Source organism: Camelus dromedarius, chromosome 13, assembly GCF_036321535.1.
Source record: "Camelus dromedarius isolate mCamDro1 chromosome 13, mCamDro1.pat, whole genome shotgun sequence".
Lineage (NCBI taxonomy): Eukaryota > Metazoa > Chordata > Mammalia > Artiodactyla > Camelidae > Camelus > Camelus dromedarius.
The window spans coordinates 63,586,536-63,611,993 of NC_087448.1; the positions used below are offsets into that span (position 1 = coordinate 63,586,536).

The 25,458-nt window shown below is 37.2% G+C and overlaps 1 protein-coding gene across 6 annotated transcripts in view; it reads right to left on the bottom strand.

Moving 5' to 3' along the window:
* The window catches only part of PDS5B (PDS5 cohesin associated factor B), a 177,732-nt gene extending 162,286 nt beyond the window's left edge, over nt 1-15,446 (bottom strand). For all 6 annotated transcript variants that reach the window (XR_010383646.1, XR_010383648.1, XR_010383650.1 and 3 more), the window contains exon 1: nt 15,324-15,446. The gene's annotated coding sequence lies outside the window, so the exon portion shown is untranslated. The remainder of the gene's footprint in view (nt 1-15,323) is intronic.
* Between the last annotated feature and the right edge of the window lie 10,012 nt (nt 15,447-25,458).

The following is a 25,458-nucleotide window of genomic DNA, read 5'->3' on the forward strand; positions in this document are numbered from 1 at the left end:
ATCACAGATAAAGATAAATTCATCCAAAAGGCATAACAACTGTAAATGAGAACGCACTTAGTATCAGAGGTTGAGGTAAAAACTGCATGGAGGAAATACATGAAACAAAAGCTGACAAAGTTATAGGAAAAAATGAAGAAACCCACAGTTACAGTTGGAAATTTTAATATTCCTTCTCTCAGCAACAGAAATGGGAAAAAAAAATCCACAGGCATATAAATCAGGAGTCAGCAAACTGCAGGGCAGATCCATGGCCCTCTGCCCATCTTTATAAATAAAGTTTTATCAGAACACTGCCATACCTACCATTTACATACTATCACAGCTGCTCTTGCACTACAAGGGTAGAGTAGTTAAAACAGAAACTGTATAATTCACAAAACCTAAAATATTTTCTATACAGTCCTTTGCAGAACATTTTCTGATCTCAGATATAGGTGATTTGAACAACACTATTAACCAACTTAATCTTATGAGACCATATACTACACCATGAAACAAGCCTTACATTTCAAATGAAGGAATCTTACAGAGTATATTCTGTGACTACAACAGAATTACATTAGAAATCAATTACAGTTAAGTTATCCAGGAAAACTCAAACTATCTGAAAATTAAGCAACAAACTTCTAAAAAAAAAAAAAATGAGTCAAAGAAGAAATCACAAGGAACATCAGAAAATATTTTGAACAGATAATAAAAATATAATATATAAAACAAAATATATATATATAATATATAAAAATAAAAAATAAAAATATAAAATTATATAAAAAATTGTTTGGAAATTATAACTTTAAGTACTTATATTTTAAAAGAAAGTCTTAAATTTAAGTATTTAAATTCCCAAATTAAACGCCTAAAGTTCTAGCATAAGAAGCTAGAAAGGTAAAAAAAAAGAACAAATTAAACCAACAGAAAGTAAAAGTGAAGGTTGGAGAGGGTGTAGCTCAACGGTAGAGCATGCATGTGCTTAGCATGCAGGAGGTCCTGGGTTCAATCCCTCCCATTAAAAAAACAAATAAACCTGATTACCTCCTTCTCCCCCCACCAAAAAAAATTAACAAAAAATGAAAATAAGAGTGAAGAAAATTACCAAGAAAAGAGCAAAAGTCAATTAAAATAAATTATTGAAACCAAAAGCTGTGGGGAAAAAAATGGCTAAACCCCTAGCAAGAATGATCAAGAAGAAAGTAAAATACAAATTACCAACATCAGGAATAAAAAAGAGGTCACTACAGATCCTACAGACATTCAAGGACCACAAAGAAAAGTTACAAACTTTGTGCTAAGAGATTTGATAACCTAAATGAGATACACTGCTTAGGAAAAAAAGACAAAAGAGAAAATCCCTACAACCATATATTTACCAAAGAAATGAAATCTGTTACTAAAAACCTTCCCACACACACCAAAAAACCTCCATGCCCAGATGGTTACCAAACATTAAAGAAATAATACCAATCATATACAAACTATTTCTGAAAACAGAAGAGGAAACACTTCATAAATAGTTTTAGAAGGCTTGTATAACCATGCTATTAAAAGGCATTACAAGAAATGAAAATTATAGACCAATATTCCTTATGAACATAAACACTAAAACCCTTAACAAAATACTAGCAGACCAAATTCAGGAACAGATAAAAGGATAATACATCATGACCAACTGAGATTAACCCAGGAATGCAAAACTGGTTTAATGTAATTCACCATGACAGAATAAAGAGTAAAAACCATACAATTATCTCAAGAAATACAAAAAAAGGGGGAAATTCAACACCTATCCATAATTTAAAAATTAAAATCTCAGTTAACTGGGAATAGAAGGGAACATCCTCCAACTGATTTCTTTAATCTACAAAACAAAACAAAACAAACAAACAAAAAAATCCAGTGCTGACGTTCTATTTAATGGTAAAGACAATGCTTTCCCCTTAAGATGAGGAACAGGACAAGAAAGTCCACTGTCACCATTTCTCATCAACATTAAACTGAAAATGCTAGACAGTAGAATAAGGTAAGACAAAGAAATAAAAAGCTTATTTTGTAAAGAAAATCCTAAAGAATCCACAAAAAGATTATTGGAACTAAGTGAATTTAAAGAATTGTTTTTGTAAAGAAAATCCTAAAGAATCTACAAAAAGATTATTGGAAGTAAGTGAATTTAAGCAAGGTCAAAGGATATGCAGATAACAATTTTAAAAAAAACTACTGTATTTCTATATACTAGCAGGAAAAAACTGAAAAATGAAATTAAGAAAATAACACCAAAAAGAAAAACCTTTAGGAATAAATTTTAACATGCAAGATCTCTACGGGGGACGGGAAGATGTTACTTTATATTATAGGCACATGTTAATACATTAACATAAAACTGTATCGTGTAATTGCCACATTAACATGGAAACATCTATTTTAGTGGGGTGATGTAGAGATTTTGCATATTTACATAGATATTTATATATAAATATATGTTTATAGCACTCATCAAAAAAAGGTGACCTACATAAAAGAAGTACACAATTGTATTAGTAATCTACTGCTGTGTAATATACTACTCCGAAATTTTAGCAGTTGGAAACATTTAACATCTCACACAGTTTCTAAGGGTCAGGAATCCAGAAGCAGCTTAGACGGTGGATCTGGCTCAAGGGTCTCTCATGAGGTTGCAAGTTGTAGTTAGGTCCACAATAAACTGAAGGACAGAAGATCTGCTTCCAAGTTCACTCAAAGCTATTGGCAGAAGAGCCCAGCTTTTTGTCATATGGATGTTCGAAGACAATATTCCATCAGTCTCTTGCATTTCTGCACATCTTGCAATTGAAGCTCTTACTGCCCTATGTTCCAGACTACCTCTCCAAAGACATCTAAAAAAGTAAGCAGATTTAGAAGATAAAGTATCCTCCAGAGCAAGGAGCAGGTATGCTTACTGTCCATTAAAAAATATCCAGGTTCATCCAAAGAAAAAATGCAGATGGCCAACAGGCATACATAAAAATGCTCAACATGGCTAATAATCAGGGAAATGCAAATCAAAACCACAGTGAGGTATCACCTCACACCTGTCAGAAAGGCTATCACCAAAAAGAACACAAATAACAAATATTGGTGCGGATGTTGAAAAGAGGGAACCACTGTGCACTGTTGGTGGGAAGGTAAGTTGGTGTAGCCTCTGCGGAAAACAGTATGGAGGTTCTCAAAAAACTAAAAATAGAACTACTATATGATCCAGGAATTCCACTCCTGGGCATACATACAGGGAAAAAAATCCACTAATACAAAAAGATACATGCACCCCAATGTTCATAGCAGCATTATCTACAATTGCTAAGAATGGTAACAACCTAAGTTTCCAACAACGGATGAATGGATAAAGATGTGGTATATGTATACAATGAAATACTACTCAGCCACAAAAAAAGAATGAAAATTTGCCATTTGCAGCAACATAGATGGACTTAGAGGGTACTATGCTAAGGGAAATAGGTCAGAGAAAGACAAATACTACATGATATCACTTACATGTAGAATCCAAAAAATGCAACTAACTAGTTAATATAACAAAAAAGAAGCAGACACAGATACAGAGAACTAGTGGCTACCAGTGGGGAGGGGAGGTAGGGCACAATACTGGGGTGGGGGAATGGGAGGTACAAACTACTGGATGTAAGATAGGCTCAAGGATATACTACTGTACAACACAGGGAATATAGCAAATATTTTGTAATAACTGTAAAAGGAAAGTAATCTTTAAAACTGAATAAATAAAAATTTTCTTTCATCCAAGTTCCCTATGTTCAGAATTCCTTTCCTGTAACACAACCACTGCATGCGCAGTTGTCATCTGCCCCTCTTTACATTAGGTACGATTTGGAGCTTGAGGAACTGGTACAAAAATGCTGACAGTACCCGGGCTACTGCTATAGCTGTGACAGTAAACTATTTTTCCACTGAGACCCAGAAATCTCATGTCTTCTATCAGCATCCATGAAACTGTAGTAGGCTAACCTGTTAGCCTACAAGTAGGGTAAAATCTCAGATCCTTCACAGTCTTGACAGTGGGCCTCTTTACAACATGGCAGTTGGTTTTTCCTAGAGTGAGTGATGAGAGAGAGAGACCAATGCGCAAGCCACTGTGTCTTTTATAATCTAATTTCAGAAGTGACATATTATCACTTCTATCATATTCTATTAGTTACACAGACCAATCCTCACACAATGTGCAAGGTGACTATAAAAGGGTATAAATACAAGGAGGCAGGGATCAATGGGAACCATCTTGCAACAAGATCCCAACCAAAATTCCAAAAGGCTTTTTTAAAAATAGAAATTGATAAACTGAATTTAAAATTTATATGGAAACACAAAGGAACTAGACTGGCCAACGTTGGAGGATTCACACTATTTGATTCCAAGACTTCTGGTAATAGAGACAATATGATACTGGCATAGGAAAAACAATTAGATCAATGAAACAAAACACAGTCCAGAAATAGATCCATACATAAAGTTCAAGCAATCCTGGACAAAGAGACAAAGGCAATTCAGTGCTGGAAAGGAAAAGATTTCTTTTTTCAACAATGGTGATGGAATTGGATAAACTTTTTTTTAATGAACCTCAACCCCCTACTTGACACCATGCACAGTTAACTCAAGATAGATCACAGCCCTATATGTAAAAGACAGAAACCTCTAAAAGAAAACAAGGGAATTATTTTCATGACTTCTGGGTAGGCAAAGGTTTCTCAGAACTCAAATCCATTAAAGAAAAAACTGATTAATTGAACTTCATCAAAATTTAAAACTTTAGCTTATCAAAATACACTGTTAAGGAAAAGACAACTTACAAGTTGGGAGAAAAAATACTCTAAAAACACTGATATGACAAAGAATTTGTATCCAGACTATATTAAGAATTCTTTACATCAACAATAAAGAACCAATTTTTTCAGTGTGTAGAAAACTGAGGTATTTCACAAAAGAAAATACACTAATTATTATTAGTTTATTATTATAATTATAATATTATAATTATAATTATAATTATTACACTATTATTGTATCAATTTGTCAAAAACTGTATCACATCCACTAAAATAACTGCAATTAAAAAGAATGAGTATCCAAATGTTGGCAAAAGTGTAGAGCAACTAGAATTCTCCAACTGTCATGGTGGGAGTATGTAAGAGAAAACCCTTCAAAAAACTAGGTGGCAGTACCTAACACAGTTAAACACATCTGCCTAGGAAGCAACAATTTCATTCCTAGGTATGTACTCAAGAGAAATTAAAAAACATGTTTGCAAGAAGATCCGTACAGACCTTATTCTTAACAGTAAAAAAACTAGAAACAACTCAAATGTCCAACAACAGAAGAAAAGATTAACCCTGGTATATTCATACAATTAACTAATACTCAGCAATAAAAAGAAAAAACTCTGACACATCCAACCTCATAGATTCATCTGGAAACATGTGTTAAGCAAAAGAAGCTAGATGCAAAAAAGTATATACTATATGAAGACCAAACAAAATAATCAACATTGTTAGAAATCAGAGTGCCTGCGGAGAGGAGAATTGAATGGGAAGGGTAACCAGTGAACTTTCTAGGGTGACGAGAATGCTATGTAACATCTTTTGATTATTAGTTACACAGGTATAACCATCAGACCTCAAGGTGAACAGCTAAGATCTGTACATTTTATTGTATTTAACTTACATCTCCATATAAATAAAATAAATTTTAAAAATAAATTTGAGCTTACAGTATTAATTTTTCTTTTTTCTTCAGTCTTGGGTTGTTCACACGTATATTTAGTGTATACATACATATATTTACATGTATTCTCATCTACTATGTGCCAAACACTATGCTAGTTTCCAAAATAACTAAAACTCCATGCCCTCAGGAAGGTAACAATCTAGGCAAGGAAACAAACATTTAATAACAACACATAATGTGAAGTTTTCCATTATAAACGTATACACAAGGATTTGTAAGAAGGAGAAGAGGGCCCCAGATACTGCCTAACTGAAGAGTTAAGTATCAGAAAGCCTTTCCATTAGGTAGAGGATGAAAAGCAGGCCTTTGGACTTGTAGACATGCAGGAATGGACCTTTATAAGCAGAGAAATACCACATGCAAAGACAAAGAAGCAAAGGGTCTAACACAATAGGGAACGAGGAGCAGTTCAATGTTCTTGGGATTTAGAGAACCTATGAGGAGCAAAAGGAAATATCGGCAAGGTAGGTAGGTACCATGCTAATGCTAAGGCACTGGATTATAGAGACAGTGAAGAGCCACTGAACAGTTTTAATCTAGGGAATCACACATTCAAATTTGCGATGAGAAGTATCACTCTGCTAACAGTGTGAGACAGAGCCAAGGAGGGAGTGAGAATGCAAGAAGAGCGACCTGTCAGAAGGCAACTGCAAATGAGTAAGCAAGCCATGTTTACTTTTAATAACTCTACCAATGGAACACAGGCTGAAGAGAAATTTAACGATCCCCAAAATGGACAGGGAAATGAGTAAAGATTAAGATCAGACAGTTCACAGAAAAAATAATAATAATAATGGCCCAAATCTATGAATAGATACTTAGCTTCACTCATAAAAGAAATGTAAATTAAAACCACACTGAGGTACCATTTTTCACCTATCATATTAGCCAAAATCCAAAAAGTCTAATTATATGCTGAGTTGGCAAGGCTACAGGAAAACAAGTATTCTTATATATACATTATTGTTACAACCCCTATGAAGGGCAACTTGACAATATCTATCAAAATTGTACCTGCTATATTCTTTGACCCAGCAATACCACTTCTAGGAATTTAATCAACAGACACACTTGCATACGTACAAAGTTGCTCAATGTAGCATTTTTATAATAATAAAAACTAGAAACAATCTTAACTGTCCATCAATGGGCTAGTTAAATTATGGTACATAAATAAAAATGAACACTCTGAGGCTGCTGTGAGACAGCACTTTATATATTAATACAAAAAGATCCCCAGGGTATACCGTTAAGTGGGGGGGGGGGAGGCAAAGCAGTTAAAGTTTCCAACATTAATGTAAAACATGTGTTGGGAGAGGAGGAGTAGGGTGAGATAAATGTATTTGTCAGGGTTATATTTTTTAAATCCCCAAAAGGATATGTAAGAAATCAATAATACTAGTAAACTATTGTAGGAATCTCGGAACTAACTATGCAGATGAGGAAGGGTAAGGATGAGTGACTTTTTACTGTTCATCTTTTTTTCTCTTTTTGCTTTTTTACTTTTGAAGTATTAATGTGCATATAGCATTAAAAAACTGAAACTACTGTATCAGAAATCAGCAGGATTTGGTAACTCATTTGATTTGAGAAGAAAGGAGATGGATAGGTCAAGATGACACCCAAGTTGCTGTCTAGTCACTAAACTTAAAAAAAAAACAACAACTCTGTTAACCAAGGCAGGTGTTAAAGGGTAGAGGAAGGCAGCTCAGTTTTGGACAAGTTGTACTGGAGGCATCATGTTTGATGGTACATGAGAAAAAGATAGGAAATTTAGAAGAAAGGTTGGGTATAGCTCTTAGAAGAAGCCTTGGAGAATTAAAAAAAAAAAAAAAGAAGACATTTATATAAGTCTAATTTATGTAGGAATTGTTTATTCAATAAACCCAATTAATCCAAAGAATAAAACTAAAAAGGCAACTAACTCAAAGTGACAGCATAAGGCCACATAATCATATCCTTTTCTCACAGACATCACACTTTCACTGAAAGCTTATTTATTTCTTATGTTTAGATAATTTCCCAAGTTCACAACAGATTAGAAACATCAAAAAAAGGGTGTGGGTGTAGCTACCAAGGCAACTATTTGGCAGCAGTATGAGGCAGCCAAAAAATGATGAGGAGGATACCACCACCACCTCAGAAGGCAAAGCATTCTCCAAGTGCTCTTCACAGGAGCCAAAGTCTTATACTTTATCATCTAAGACTTGGCCAGAATGGTCCCTCCTTCAAGGAGTTTTTCATGGTTCCTGCGCTCTTAGCCTAATATAACTAATCAATCTCCCTTTATCAAATTTCTAATTGCAAATATTTTGTTCACACCTTCCTGAAACCACTTTACTCTGTCTTGTTTTGTAATTATTTTATAATTACAGCTAGTATTTTATTATACCAATCTTTATTCCTATTTGAATATAGACCTCTTAAATGAAGGAATATCTTTCACCTTTGTATCTCTGAACAGTTTCCTTGCACAGTATAGCATGCAAATTATCTATTCAACAATTATCCATCTTTGCTTTCTCTAAAGTGATGTGAATGAGCTTGCCACAAATAGTCTCACTGCCCCAAGTTATAATAGTTCTTTATTAAGTACTTACATATTTGGCACCAGGGTAAGCACGTGGCCTGGCTTATGCCAAAAACTAATGAGATAAGGGGTGATGGGAAGTGACAGCTAATGGGTTTGGGGGGTTCTTTCATGGGAGACAAAAATGTTCTAAGATCAGATTGTGGTGATGGTTGCACACACCTGCAAATGTACTAGAAAAAAATGAACTGTACACTTTCAATGGGGGAACTTTATGTCATGTGAATTATATCTCAATAAAGCTGCTTTTAAAAATAACATACCTGCTATTATCCCCACTTCACAGATTAAGAAACTGAGGCTTGGCAATATTAGGTAATTTGTTCACGGTGACACAGCAAGCTAGTGATGGAGGCAGGATAAAAACCCAAGCAGTCTTGATGCTACATCTGTATGCTTAACTGCCATGCTCTTCTGTTATCCTTACCAAGGGACTTCACTCATCAAGCACCACATCAAATGCTGACATATGCTCCTACTGCTGTTCAAGTCACTCCAACTAGGACTACAAAACCTTGACCTAATTATGTTATATCATAAAGGTAGAGGAGAAGGAAAGTAAAAAGCTGAAAAGAAAGGGACCAAAGACACAGAGGAGGGGAAAAAAGTATTCAGGAGCTATATTTCAAAGCTCTCCATTTTGAGCATAAGATTACATGAAACATGACTGCTGCTTGGTTGCTATCATCAAAGTTGGTGGGCAGATCTAATTCAGCTGAGCTGGGGCTAACTGCAGGCTTCCTGGACTAGTTCTGCCTAGACCAGGGTTTCATTTGGGGCCAGATAATTTTCTGTTGTGGGAAGCTGCCCTACACACTGTAGGATGTTTAGCAACACCCCTGGCCTCTACTCAGTAGCACCACTCTCCCCACCACCCCCCAGCTATGACAACCAACATGTCTCTAGACATTGCCAAACATCCTGAAGGGGAGGAGCTGGGGAGAGAAGGGGTGTTCAAAGTCACCCCCCATTTGAGAATCACTGGCCTAGGCTAAAGGTAATGATGAAAAAAGGCCAACCATTTGATGTTAACTAGTATATATAATAATTGGAGAAAGATAAGAACTTTTTTAAATCGGTTTTATTGAGGTACCTTTCACAGATAAAATGTATGTATTTAAGTTTTGATATATGTATCAAAATGTGAAAAGAGCACCACAATCAAGCTAATTAACATCACTTCTTCCCAGTTACCATTTTGTGTGGAGGAAAGAGGGCGTGACAGACAAGAGCCTTTTACACCAACTCCCTTCCAAGCCTACTAAGAAAAAACTATTTCATAAAAAAAAGAAAAAAGTGAAGCTGGAAGTTGGGGCAGCATATAGGGATTAAATAGGAACAAAGCCCCTGTAGTCATGCCAACACCCCAGGTTTCTGTATAGCTCAGCATGCAAGGCCTCTGACACTAGCAGAACACCAACTGTAAAGATCAGAAAATAGACCTAAGATGTTAGAAATGAGAACTGCTCCCTTTGAGTGATTTGAAGGAAAATCAGTTTCCCTTACAGAAGAAACTAAGTGTCCCTCATCTCTGGAGGAACTGAAATACCAAACTCAAGGTTGCCACCCCGACCAGGGAAGAAGAGCAAATCAAATGACATTATAAATAAAAATAAAATGACAGTTGGGGCAAGAGTGGGGAGTGGTGAGACAGGACAAGAAGACAGTAGGAGACAGAGTTGACCCTATACAAAATTTATTTGCCCCGATCAAATCTCCCTTCTTGCCTTTATGTATCTTCTGTTAAGATAAACTTAAGAACTTTAAATAACCTTATCTTAACCCTTGGTTGTTCAAAGCCCAGCACTGTAGACTTTCCATTCAGAGCATTGTTCCCCTCCAAGGTGCCCCAAGCTCTAAAATCTTATTCCTCTTAACCATCTCCCTCAGAACATTTTAGATTGGGGTGGGGGGTGTGGTCATAGATAAATTAACCTACTCAATGTAAAGTATGTGCTGCAAGTAACTTCTGCCCAATAAGCATATTAAAAAAGTTTACCCTCTTCATAATCAACAAAATGGAAACCCCAAACAAGATACAAACTTCACATATCAAGTCAACAAAAAGCGAAGTTTAATAAAGTCCTGTGTTGGTGAACATGTAACAGGCATACTCATATATTGTTAGTTTGTGTAAATTGTTACAACCTAAAAAAGAGTCAGAATAAATTATGATACGTGCATATAAAATGAATCATTTTAAAAACTATGTTGACCTATATCTGCCAATATGAAAAGAGCTATATGACATTAACTATGGAAAAAAATAAACTGCAGGAAAACAGTTTTTAATAGTTTTTAATAACAAGAAAAAGCAATAAGGTATAGTACTATTTGTGTAAGTTTTTTGAAAAGTAAACTTTTTGGAAACTTGCTAACAGTGGATTTTTAGGGGAAAGAGGAAAAGTAGCTTTTATTTTTACTTTTCTGTACCATTAGAATTTGTTTATCATATATAGGTATAACTTTTAATTTGTATATTTCAAGCCTTAAAGTACTCCATTCCTCCCAACCTTAACTACTCTCACCACCAACTCTCCACACATCCCCTCCCTACTCCCGACCCAGTATCTGCATACTAATGGAAACTGCCTGAAGGAATTTCAACTACTAAAGGATATATTTTGTAAATACATTTTGGATATATATCTAGGACTTTTCTTTGAAATTTCTTCACTTAGCTCTCTAAAACAACCTCTGAGATGAAAGAGAAAAAGAATCCCTACACTGCCCAGGGAACCACAAACTCTCGTTTTCCTTTTGGGCCCTCTAACCATTCTCTCCTAGAGAGAGACAATGCTTGTGGTTATAATGTCCCCTCCTTCACTCTCTCACATAAAGAAGGGCAACCTCAACTGTCAGTGAGGAGGGAGGAAGGCCTGACCCTTGCAGAATCAATTAACAGCAGGGATCCTACTCTGGTTTTTCTCAGCTATCATCACCTTGGTGCAGGTGGCCAACCACGCCTCTAAACTTCTCCAGGGCAGGGTCTCAGTCCTGTTTACTGCACCATCCCCAGTACTGTATGTATATGAACCTTAGTATTTGTTCATTTTAACTGAATCAGGTCAGAGCATTCTCTGTCAAAGGGAGGCAAGTTAGTGGAGTACTTCTAGGTCATAGCCCTTTAAAGATGCCTCAAAATAGCTTCCTGCTTATCAGTCTTTCCTCCACTCTCCTTAGCTTAGAAGTTTCACACAGCTAAACCAAGTATTTCCAATTGTCGCTTACTACTGATGTCTAATCATTAGAGCACAATAACTGTTTTGAATATTTTTAAATATCTCAGATTAATGGGTTTAAGATTTACCTTAACCAACTAATTTTTCTCATCTGAGTATAATCTTCATGATTTTCTCACCAAGCATGATCACCCCTACCAACTCAAACAATTACAGCCTCAAAGCAGCAAACTTATCCTTAATTTTGAACTAATTACTGAGAAAAGGTTATAAAATACTTTTTCAAGTATTGGGGGAAATGGCTATCAGGTGGTTCATAACAGTAGAGTGTGGAAGAGCTGACCTCCACTCCAAGATGTCAGAATTTCAAACCATTTGGCAGCTCATTAAATAAGATTAAAAAGTAAATATGTCCTCCGAGAAGTTACTGGGTTTATTTTTAAACTAAGTATTTTTGGAATTTTTAACACTTCTAAACAGGAATACTCAAACAGTTTTCTCCTACCACCTATTGTAATTGTAAGTGATAAATGACTTGTGCAGCAAATTGAGTTTAAAAGTAAAAAAATGCACACTCATACACACATACATTTTATAACAAAATAAAGTGCAATACTAACTTCCAAATTACTCTGGCTTACAAGTTTAACAAAGAAGAAGTAAATGCCTTCTCAAGTACTGTCACAATGAAAGACCAAGCACCTCCAAAAGACAGAAACATACAAGAGGTTATCTTCTGAGACAACGTAAGTGGACTGAATCCTGGAAAGAAATTATTAAAATCCAACTCTGAAACAGATGGTTAACCTCAAAACTTTATTTCTTGGCTGAATGAATGAAAAGAAAAGGGGAGAAGGAGATAGAGAACAATATGCTATTTGGCAATAATTTTAAATATTACTTAAGCTCTGAATAAAACAATACAGACAATGTAGATGCTTCTAAACCTCCAGGATATCTCAGGGCTGCCCCAATTCCACCACAGGAATATGACTGTGACTTTGGATAAATCAAATTACAATCTGAACCTAATTTCTCAAGCATATACGTGAGTTGGAGATCACTGAAGTATCCTTGCAGCTCTCTAACGAGGAGACACAAATTTATTCTTTTCCAATATACAACACTTGTCAGCCAACTCACCGTGTACTCTCCTGTTAGTTCTAGGTATATGTGATCAAAAAACGTAGCCCTGAGGAAGCCACAGGACAATCTTAATTCTCCAAGACGGAGAAGCAAAAAGAGCACAATCTCCCCAAATTTTTCCCTTCTCACAAAGTTCTGGGTATAGTCTACCACTTCACTCTTCACCAGGGCCACCTCTGTCTAATACAGAGAATCACTTTACTTTAGGCTTAACAAATTATTGATAAAGCCCAGTCCTCAAAACCTAACTCTTTGTGACTGTTAAAGCTGCAAAACACTTTTAATATAAATTTTAAAATCAAAACTTATTCGATAGCCAACCCATGTAGAAATATATGTCAAATAAGCTTTGTACAAAACATCCCATGACAACAAGAACCACTATCATCACCACATTATCTCCTCTAACTCTTGGGAAAAGTGAGGGAAAAGAAAGGCATACCAAACAGGAATGAAAGTGACAGAAGAGTACAAAAACTTGTACAAAAACTGCTGTAAAAACAAAGTTAACATAAGGAGAATTAATCTCAACAAAAAAAAAAAAAAAAGGAGAAAATAAGAAAGGGCCCAAAAGTTGTATATATAAAAAAAAGTACAAACACTACTTTGTTATTTAAAATATTCAGACCTTCAAGTAAAACCCAGAGGATAATTTTTTTAAACAGTCCAAAGGCCTATATACACACACACACACACACACACACACACACTACTTCAGTAATCAAATAAAGTCTAAAGTGCACCTTTTCTGTATACATTGGTAAATTTATTTCGAAAGAATGTTATGACAGCGATTTTTTAATAGTTGTTTTTCGGAATAAACCTATTTTATCATAAGAAGTTCCATGTTGAAACTTTCACCTACATATTCACCACTACAAATTGTAATTAGGTTTTCTGCTATACCAGGTGATACAAGATTGTTCTACCAACTGACCTGCATGCATCATGGAAATGCCCATTTTATTGTCCCTAAAAATGCTAACATCTCTGACATACGAACTGCATTGATAAGTGTCCTTACTAGTCCTTATTTTGCTTAACATCATTTTTGTGTTTTTAACTATTTTACTTGATACTACATGAGGTAGTATAGAAAATGTTCTATGCCCAGTCTTGGAACTTTACGTGTTAACTGAGGGCAATGATTACACTGCCACTCAAGTTTTAAATAATTGTGATTTATTTATAGGTCGCCTCTTATACATAAACACACTTGAATTTTTAAGGACTAGTAAGAAAACAGTAGAAGACTCACTCACTCAAGACCCCAGACCAACCTTCGAAATTAAAGGCTATATCCAAAGTTTCGGAAATGGTTTAATAAACAGGGTTGGTGTGGTCGTTCAAGACAGTACTGCCCATCCATCATTTCACAATAAAACTGTGAAAAGAGCGTTCACAGTACGTTCTTCAAAGTCAAATAAAAGGTCCCCTTTAGGGGTTAGGATGCTTAAAACGTTTGTTAAGTGGATAGGGACCTGCTCTTTGAAACCCTTCGCCGAGTTTATACGGGCGGCAAAAGAACGCAGGAACAGGCAATTTGAAGACGACGAGGTGCAGCGTTTCAGGGTTCAGACTCATTCCCTCGAATAACTGTACCGCCGCTTAGCGCAGCTTTAACGTATACACCAAAGGGTGATAGCAGCAAAAAAAAAAAAACAAAAAACCACCAACAAGCTTCTCCCGACCAGAAACTTTTCAGATGTCACTAAGATAACAGACTGCAAAAATGTCAACTACACAGTTGCACGCCGTTGGCATTGTCGTCCCATCTCCCAGGCTTCCTAAACGAAAGCCAGAACCCAGGGGTCGCCGGGGAGGAGCCACTTCGGCCCGCTCTGGGCTCTTCCTCAACTAGGTCCTCGGGTGCCCCCAGCACTAGCTTCAAGAGGCGCGGTGAACACGCTTTATCCCCGGTGACTGGCAAGTAACAGTATAAAAATGTCACTCTATCGGCCCGTTGTCGTCGGCCGGAGCGCAGGCTGCGCGGGCGCAGCGCGGGGGACCGGGCAGCGAGGGCGAGGACGCCGAGGCCCGCACACTGCCCCGGAGTCGGCCGGGACCCGCGCTCCCGCCCCTCGCCCGGAAGGGGGAAAACCCGCCCGCGGGAGGATTCAACAGGAGCGCCGCGCCGCCCGCCTGCCGCCCGGGAAACAGCCGCCGGCCGGCCCGGCGCGGGGGGAGGGGCGGCGGCGGGGCGCGGGCGGCGGGGCGGCCGGACAGCCGGCGCGGACCCCCGGCCGCGCGCAAGGTCACCGCCCGCCGCCCGCCGCCCTCGCCCGGCCGCGGGCGCCGCGGCCGAGCCAAGGCGGCAAGTTTAATTTCCAGAGGCTGCCGCTGAGCCCGCGGCGTGGAGGGAGCGCGCCGGCCGTGGGGCCCACCCCACCCCCACCGCGCAGCCCGGCCCACGCCCCCGGCCCGCGCCCCGCTCTTCCCGGTCCCACCGCCGCCAGGCAGCCGGCGGCTGCAGCCCCCGATGCCGGGAGGAGAGTCCCGGCTGGCAGGCGGGCGGCGCTTGAGCCCCGCCACAGACACAGCCGCGGTGGCGGGCGCTGAAAAATGGAGCGCGGTGACCAGGGAGGAGAGACATTCTTTCCGTTAACTGAATTATTTCCTACCTCCGGGTGTCCGACTCGCTACTCCTCTCACTCCGCTGCTCTCCGGGATCCGCCGCCGCCGCCGCATCCAATCGCCTCCACCCCCCCCTCCCCTTCCGCAGCCAGCCCGGCCGTTCCTCCTCCTCTCCGCTTCAAAATGGCGCCAAGCGCTCTTCGGCGGCTGCTCCAATCGAACCGCCGCGGACAGCACCCGGGGGCAGGCAGAGCGCCGCGTGGGTGAGCAGCGCCCCCTACCGACCAGACAGCTGCTCGCGCCCCTGCCGACCCGCCAGACTCCCCTCCGCCCCGCCCCGTGCGCGCGCGCGCGCCGGATTCCGCTTCGCCCCGCCCCTCCCGTCGCGCGCGCACGCAGCCAAACGGGCACGCCGCCGCTGTGGCCGCTGTGGCTGCTGTGGCGGCGAGACCAAGGGTGTCAATGCTTTCTCTGCCCCTAAGGCTTCCTAACTTTTGCCGAAAAATCATATAAATTGTTACGTATCTCTAACTTTTGTTATAAAAGTTGGGCATTTTTAAAAATACTGAAATTGAGGCCTAATGTTGTGCTGTGTAAATGAAATTGGTGTTAACTACTTTGCTCCTTACTCGGTGACTCTGATCTAGTCATCTCAAAATGCCATAAAATAGATTTTTTCTATTTTCTGTACTGTGTATGTTACGTCTTTACTTAATCCCAGAGCTTTCCCATTTTGAGGTATTGTTTACGCGGCGGGTAGGGGGAGGGATATTGTAATTCCACCTGTAACAAAGCATTCCATTCATTCGTTTTATCACAGTTGTCCTTATTGGAGGGAGAAATAATCATAAGACCACAAGGACGCCTTCCAGGAGGTGGGTTTCTAACCTTCACCTCCAGGAGGTGCCGCTCCTCCGTCTTGCAGCTGTGGGGGAGTATGTTAAAAGTTGATGTGGCGATTACTATTTGGAGGGAGAGAGGGGGGAAAAATTTAAGGCCTCAATGAATTATAGTTGATAACAACAACAAAAAACCTGTTTTATGCAACAGCAAATGGGTTTACACAAATCAATAATATAAACCTTCATTTAAAGCAACAGTGTTAAGGAAAACTGGAAGCTGAAGTAGATATTAAAAGAAAAATAGGCTTCTCTGTTTAAGGCTTTAAAAAAACAACCAAATGTGGAGGTAGGCTGTATATGGGAAATCTCTGTACCTTCCTCTCAGTTTTTCTATGAACTTAAGACATCTGATAAAAATAAAAGTCCGTTATAATTCATCAGGAGCTATATAATTGGATGTGGCATAATTTAAAAGTTAACATACACCATTCAAAAATCAGTTGTGAACTCTGTCTACCCTGTGAAAGAGAAATTATATGGGAATGATGTAAAAAATGCTGATTATACAGACTTGGTTAGGAGAATTATCTTTAATTATAAAGAACCACAAATCCTGTCACTACCTGAATAGGAAACTATTGCTATTGCTACTGTAAACAAATTATTAATAAACAGTACACATGTACAGCCTTACAATTCTGTGGTTCAGAGGACTGACACAAGTTTCACTGGGCTAAAATCAAGAGGTTGGCACAGCTGCATTCCTTTCTGGAAGATCTAGGAGAGAATCTATTTTCTACCCTTTTCCATCTTTTAGAGGCTGACCACATTTCCTTAGCTCTGGTCTTCCTCTTCTCCATCCTCAGTCAACACAGCAGCATCTCTCTGACCCTGTTTCCATTGTCACATCTTTCTCTGACTCCCTTTTTCCTCCTTCATTCAGTTTTAATGCCTTCTGATTACATCAGACCCACCTGAATAATCCAGGACAATCTGCCTAATATAAGGTCAAATGATTAGTAACCTTAATTTGATCTGTAGCCTTAATTTCCCTTCGCCATGTAACCTAACATATTCACAGGTTCTGGGACACAAGACACAGACATCTTTGGGAGTTCTTATTCTGCCTACCACAATACTCATATTTGAGTTATCAGGATTTTTTTTTAATAGGGTCTAAAGCTGAGGTTAAGGGGATTAGGAAGTTGGAAGACATCAGAAATGCACATAGTTAGTATGAACAACCCTAAAAGCACCTACATTACCCCATTACATTTTGAATACAGCCTCACTAAAGCATGGTTTCTGAAATCCTTGTTATTCCACACCAGAAATCATATATACTTGGCTATTCTTCCTACCTTATCTGTGGGGCACTTGGACCTTGTAGGACATGGTAGGCGGTGTATCAGCAGGTGTATGCTGCAAAATTGTCTCTTGAGGGTCTAGAATTTCAACTTTATACCATTTGAAAGAAAGTAATTTCCAGGTTAAAAAGAAAATATAAGGCTATATGAATGTGCTCCTCTAGAAATACAGTACTTAGTGTTTGCAATTATGTTCATTCAAGTATATGAATAACACAAATAAGTCCTAATCACTTTTAAAATGCACTGGAAGTAAACTGAGTTATGAGAAACTGTATACATGTATAAAACAGGGGGAGACGTAAGAGAATTTCTGAAAGGCCACCTCTGATCAAAACAAATACATCATTTTACTTTCACATTTATCATTTCACTCCAAAATGCAGTAAAACATTTATCATACATAGTACAGCATGCTGGGCAGCTAGTTAGTAAATGAGGAGACTGGGCTCTTCCTAGATATAGGCTGTTACTTATTCGGTGTAATTCAAGGTACTTCCCAAAGGCTAACAACAAGACTCCCACCAGCCTACAACATTGCTGAAATTCCCACTAGTAATTCTTTGGGTTAAGGTATTGGATCTCCAGAAAACATGTTGGCATGTGGTTGCATTACTTGAAAAAGGTAACTCACTAGCCCATTCGTATCTGTCAGCAGAGATTAAGAGGAATAGAAATTCCCTTTGTGATGTTGTAGGCATTAAGCAAGAGGTGAAGGACTGGAGCGGTCTTCTCCAAACCCCTAAAGGCAGACCCCTGTTTGTGACACTGCCATCACCAGGCTATTCACCGCCACCCTCACCCAAAACTCAACTCCTGGTACCTATAATTCCTCCTTCCATAATTAATCCCCCGTATTAAGCACTGTGCCCATCCTGTGACCGTCCTTAAAATGCAAATACTCCTAGAAGAGTGCCACATTCATCTTCAGTCTCAGGGCAGTGGGTCTCAACTGGAGTGGAGCAGAAGGGTCTCAAAGTCACCTGGCAAATTTATGCGCATTGCATGCACCTGTCAGCCCACACTTTGACAGGCTTTACACTAACAGAAGATTATTTTCCTTTCCGTGGAGAGAGGCAGATAAAAGAGACAGGGCCAATGGGGGTGGAGGGTGGGAGGGGATGGACTGGGATTTCAAAATTGTAGAATAGACTACACTGTATGGCACAGGGAAATGTACACAAAGTGCTGTGTACATTCACAGAGAAGAGAACGTGACAATGAGTGTGTATATGTCCATGAATAACTGAAAAATTGTGCTGAGCACTGGAATTTGACACAGCATTGTAAAATGATTATAAGTCAATAAAAAATGTTTAAAAAAAAAAAAAGAGAGACAGGGCCAAGAAAGGTGCTGGGATTTCCAAACAGGGAGAAAAGCTAGAAGGGGAAGGATGCCACAAAGAGAAATTAGAAGAAGGGTTCTGAGATGACCTCTACCTCATAATACAGTTCAATGCCGCAGCCAGCAAACGTGAGCCAAGACAGTTTCCTGCTGACTTTCTTTTTAAACATTGTTTTAGAATTCTTAATTTGTTAAGTACATTTAGTATCTTAAAGAGTTTTGTATCATCTTCTTACCTGATAATCAACATTACTCCCAATCACCTATGCATACATTATACTGAAATTCTTACCTTTCTTTTTTTTTTCCCGAAGAACTCTCTGGGATCTTTGGGGTTATGTGTCTGTGTGTGTTAGCAAAGATCATTTGGGTAAATATACAGACTTGCTAGTCTTGGTTTCCTTGGGAGTTAAACAGCATAGGTCATTATTATGACTGACAGGATCTGAGCTGCAGGCTGAGAATTCCTGAATGCACTGCGCAGGACCCTATGGCCAGCACTCAGCAGTGTGTGCAATCCATGGGCCTGCAATGGTTAATGGGAGGAAACTGCATTTATTTATGCTCTAAATCCACTCTATCCAACAGAAATATGATATGAATCATGTATGCAACTTAAAATCTTCCAACTTGAAAAAGTGAAAAGAAACCAGTAAAATTAATTTTAATAATATTTTATGTAAAACAGTAAATCCAAAATATTGTCATTTGCACATGGGAGCAATATAATATTTTATTAATGAGGTAATTTACATTCTTTTGTTCATCTTGTGAATTTTACACTTAAAGCACATCTCAATTCCCACTAGCCATGGTTCAAGTGCTCAAAAGTATGTGTGACTAGTGGCTTCCTCTTGTGAACAGCATAGCCAGTAACCCCGGAATCAAAATGCTATTTTTTAAACAACTTGTAATAAATAGCCAACATTGTTTCATCATGTATTCTTTGCAACTGTTGAAGTTTGTTAAGAAGTATGACAATACCAGTTGAAGTGCATGTATTTAAATACATATGCATAAATATTTATGTATAGACATACATTCACAGTGTTATACACATATAGTATAGTATGTATATTGTTATTTTAGGCTCAGGTTTTTATTTTGATATATAACAATGATCTTAAACTTCATATTTATATCAAGTATATCATTGGCTCAGATATGTAAGAAAGTAAATGAGAATTTATTTAATGACTATTATGACTAGCCACTAGAATTAGCCATAATTCTCAGCAAGCCGTTAAACTTAATACCAGAAGCATCCTTATAATAATACATGAGCTCCTTTAAACACATTTTCATCTAAAATAAAATTTCTTTATATGTTGTTAGAAATAATGAGTAATAGAACCATCTGGCCAAATGACTTAATGGAATAAAAATGAGAACTCTCTCCCAAACCTCTTATTTACATTTTGATTTTAATGAATTGTCTGGCATAGGGCCACTCCTGCTACTGTAGACTAGGTAGGGTTGCGGCTATGTGGGTGCCTACCCCAATTAATTCAACCAGACTCCTTTACTTAACTTAACCACTTTTATCTACTTCTTATTGCTCTTTATTTTTTCACTCCCTTCCCACACCCATGCTGCTTAAGCCCATGACTTCCTTCATTTGTAGATTTACCCTTCATCTTAATTTTCTTTTCCTCTCCATAGTCTTACAGCCTATGCTATTTTTATTTTGTAGAAAATGTTTGCCTCACTATTTTTAAAAAGGGCAAAAAAAAAGGAAACATTCCTTATTCTTTCTCAGGATTTCAATATTCTTCCCAAATAGGGTATGGGAAGGCTGTATTAATTCTGTATGTACATGCATATTTAACAAGTCTGTTCTTTAGACATTCATATCACATCTACCCATTATAGAGAGGAGGCTTCCTTTTTATAAGATCAAACTAGGTGTAATTTCTTATATAAAATGTACCTAATAGTCCTTCAATTACTTGATGGTTGCTTTTTAAATTGATTATCAGTTTGTTTACATATATTAGAGCTGGTTAGGAAAAGTGTTAGAAAGATGCCATGAAAAGACTTTGAGAATTTTAGGGTTCATAGAGCACTAAAATGATCATCTCTTTCAATTCATTTTACATAAAGAAATTAAGACTCAGATAGCTAAGTGATTTGTCCAGGGAACCATAGCCAGGAAAATTTTTTAAGTGAACCTCATCATCCTCCAGTTAATCTAAAAAGTATGTAATTTTAAAATCCCATTCCATCTTACAAACGTTTGACTCTCTTTTTAAATTAAGCCCCATATAAGTCACAAATATATACAATAAATTTGTGGAAATACTGACTTGTGGGAGACCAGAAAAATGGAACCCTAAGTGCAGTGCACGGTTGCTTCAATATGTTCTCTCAAATTTGTTATACATAAAATATATAATATATAAATATTAAATGTAATATATATATTATAGACTACTTTTTAATGTGGTAAAACAAATACAAAATTTACCATTGTAACATTTTTAGGTGTACAGTTCAGTAAAGCATATTTACATTGTTGTGAAACAGAGCTACGGTACTTTCTCATCTTGCAAACCTAAGATTCTATACCCGTTAAGCAGCAATTCCCCTTTTCCTCTTTCCCCTAGTCCCTGGTAACTCCCATTTTATTTTCTGTTTCTATGAATTTGACTACTTCAGATACCTCATGTAAGTGGAATCATACAGTACTTTCTTTTCCTGAATGACTTATTTCACTTAGCATAATGATAGATCTTACTTTTTAAGAGTTCCAAAGCTAGATGATTGACTTTTATGCAAATTATAATACCTTCTGCTACCATCTAAAGAGAAATTTGTGTTTAGGAAAGCATTTATCATCAATTCCGCTTCAGGAAATAATAGAGAGATATGGAACCCAGAACAATTTCACTTGAAAATATGAGAATGACACAGGAGAGTTCAGACTGCAGCTCCAAACGTATCTGAAAAACTGTATGAATTCCTACAATATGATACATTACCTATACATCCATATTCAACCATAATCAATGTTTTTATTTTACACAGTCAACAAGATCAGCATGTCAGTGTAAGATAACCAGAAACACCAAACCAATTCTTCAATGTCATGTTTCTAAGCAGTTTATTTTTGTGTATGGGGTAATAGCCCACTCTATACCCAAACAAATTTGTATCACTTTTCATTCCAGGTAAATTAACTTGACTCCTGATACTTCTCTTCATAGGTATATAAGAAGCATCCTTTGTTTTAATACAGGAATTATATTTCTTGTGCTGGCCATAGTAAAAACAGTAGTATTTGAAAATTAACTTTATTCAGCAGCCAGCAGATGGAGCTATCGAAAACTGTTGCTATTACTTAAAAAAATTTTTTTTAATTTCTTGAAGTAAAACAAGTTTAGGTATATATATATGTACATATATATATAATATACATATACACGTGTAAATAATGTGTTTATTGTAGAGAAATATGGAAATGCAGTTAAGATTTAAAAAGGAAAAAAATCAATCTTAATCATGCCACCAGAGAAAACTACTTTTAATGCTTTTAATACTTTTTATGTAATATGTCTGAAATATGTTTATTCATATATTCATTTTACATTTATATTTTACAAAAATATAATTTTAATATGCTTTGTAATATAAATTTAATATAGTAAAATATATATTTATAATGTTTTATAGTCTGCCTTCTCTCCTTGAAAAAATCAGATGTATTTGCTTATATAGAAATCTCCAGGGATAACATTTAAAATATTTGCAGTGGTACAGGACAGGCAAGGGCCAATCAGAATAGATACAGGCTGTAGCTTGAGCAGGATGCTGTATGCTCCCTGCTGTGCCAGGCATTCACCCTTTAATTGAAGGATGACAGGCAAGGTATGCAGGGAGACAGGGAGTGGCTGGAGTGCCCAAAGAGGAAGGAGAGTACTCAAGGGGTCAGGAAGTGACCATATAAAAACATTATAGAAGTATTTTATTATTTTAAAAACACAGCCACACCAATGCATAGCTTCTGAACTATCAGCTCTAAAACATTTGGAAGAATATAGTCCCCAACCGATGATAGTTCGACTTAGGATTTGAGTTTGAATCTTCTCTCAGGCTAGTGATATGGGGTATGATACCCTTTCGTAATGCTGGAATATGGAAGCAAGCTACAGCCACGAGATCATGCTGGTTAACAACCAACATACTTACAACCATTCTAGACCCATACAACCATTCTGTTTTTCTCTTTCAGTACAGTATTCAACAAATTACATGAGATATTCAACACTTTAATATAAAACAGGCCTTGTGTTAGACTATTTTGCCCAACTGTAGGCTAATGTAAGTGTTCTGAACACACTTAAGGTAGGCTAAGCTGTGATGTTCGCTAGGTTAAGGTGTATTAAATGCATTTTTGACTTACGGTATTTTCAAGTTATGATGGGTTTATTGGGACATAACTCCATCGTAAGTTGAGGAAGATCTGAACAAGGATACACAAACTTAGGGGACTCCTAGGAGGAGTGGCTTAGGAACAATGGTGGCAGAGAAATTTTTCACTATTATTCCCTTTGGTACCAAGATTATGTATTTAATATTAAAAATGATTTTTAAATAAAATATCATGAATAACTTTCAAGTGAATAAATACACACTTATATTTATAGTGACTATATACTACTATTTCATTCTGTAGTTACATCATAATTCACTTAATGAACCTCTATTGTTGAACTGTCCAATAATGAATCACGACCTAAAATATGTTTAAATCCATCAGTTCATAATAAATTTTTTAAGAAAAAACCCTAAGTCACTGTTGGAGATTGCTAATGAACTAACTCATTATTTTGAAACCTGGCAAATAAGGAGAAATAATCCATCATTTATCCTGCCAAGGAATAATCAAATAGTTTTCTGTGAACAGAAGTAGTCCAGCTGATAAATGAAGAGAGAATGATAGAACTAGAATATCATCATTTTTTAAACCCTAATGAAAATAATAGATCCAGACACTGAACACAAATACTTGCTATCATTACACAGAGGGACAACTGAATATTAGATGCTCCCTGATGGAAGAACATAGCAGCACCTATGCAGTAACATTGCCAAAATAATCTAACCTGAATCTGATCAAGCCTCTAGAAGCAAGTACCAATATATAAGAAATATGGAGGACATGTCCTGGTTTCTTAAATAAATTCTGAGAGTCAACATCAGAACCAAAGGAAACAAAAGCAAAAATAAACAAATGGGACTACAACAAACCAAAAAGCTTCTGCACAGCAAAGGGATCCATTAACAAAATGAAAAGGCAACCTACTGAATGAGAGAAAATGTTTGCAGATCATGCATCTGATAAGGAATTAGTATCTGAAAAATATAACAACTCATACAACTCAGTAGCAAAATAACAATCTGATTTAAAAATAAACAGGGGACCTGAATAGACATTTTTCCAAAGAAAACATACAGATAGGAAACAGGTACGTGAAAAGATGCTCAACATCCCTAATCATCAAGTAAATTCAAATCAAAAACATGATGAGATAACACCTCACACCTATTAGAATGGATATCAAAAATATAAGAAATAATGTGTTGGCAAGGATGTAGAGAAAAGGGAACCCTTGTGCACTGTTGGTGGGAATGTAAATTGGTACAGCCACTATGGAAAAAAATATGGAGGTCCCTCAAAAAATTAAAAATAGAACCATCATATGGTTGAGCAATTCCATTCCTGGGTATTTATCTGAAGAAAACTAAAACACTAACTCAAAAAGATGTATGCACCCCCATGTTCATTGCAGCATTATTTACAACAGCCAAGATATGGAAGCAACCTCAGTGTCTATCAGTAGGTGAATGGGTAAACAAGATGTGGTTCATACATATACAATGAAATATTATTCAGTCATAAAAAGAATGAAATCTTGCCAATTGCAACAACATGGATGAACCCTGACAGAATTATGCTAAGAAAAATAAGCCAGAGAGAAAAAGACAAATACCATATGACCTCACTTATACATGAAATCTAAAACAAAACAAAACAAGCTCATAGACACAAAGAACAGATTGGTGGTTGCCAGAGGTGGGAGCTGGGTGAGATGGTAAAGGGGCCAAGCATATAAACTTCCAGTTACAAAACAAGTCATGAGAATTTAATGTATAGTTGATAATACTGTACTGCATATTTGAAAGTTGCTGAGAGTAAATCTTAAAAGTTCTCATCATAAGAAAAAAAATTCTGTAACTATGTATGGTGACAGATGTTAACTGAACTTATTATGGTGATCATTTTACAATAAATACAAACATCGAATCATTATGTTGAACACCAGAAACTAATATAGTGCTATATGACACTTATACCTCAATAAAAATAAAAACTGAAAAAATAAATTCCAAGGGGGAATAAATGAGAGATGGAAAGGGAATCTAAACACTAAAAGGGGTTAACTGATCAGCCAGTTGCAATAGGTGGACCTACTTGGATCCTGATTCAAGAAAATAAACTAAAAAATAATTACATTTATGAGAAATTTGGAAATTAGAATACTAGATATTTAATGATATCATTGCTTAATTTTTAGATGTAATAAAATAATGGCATAACGGTTATGCTAAAACAAATTTACTGATA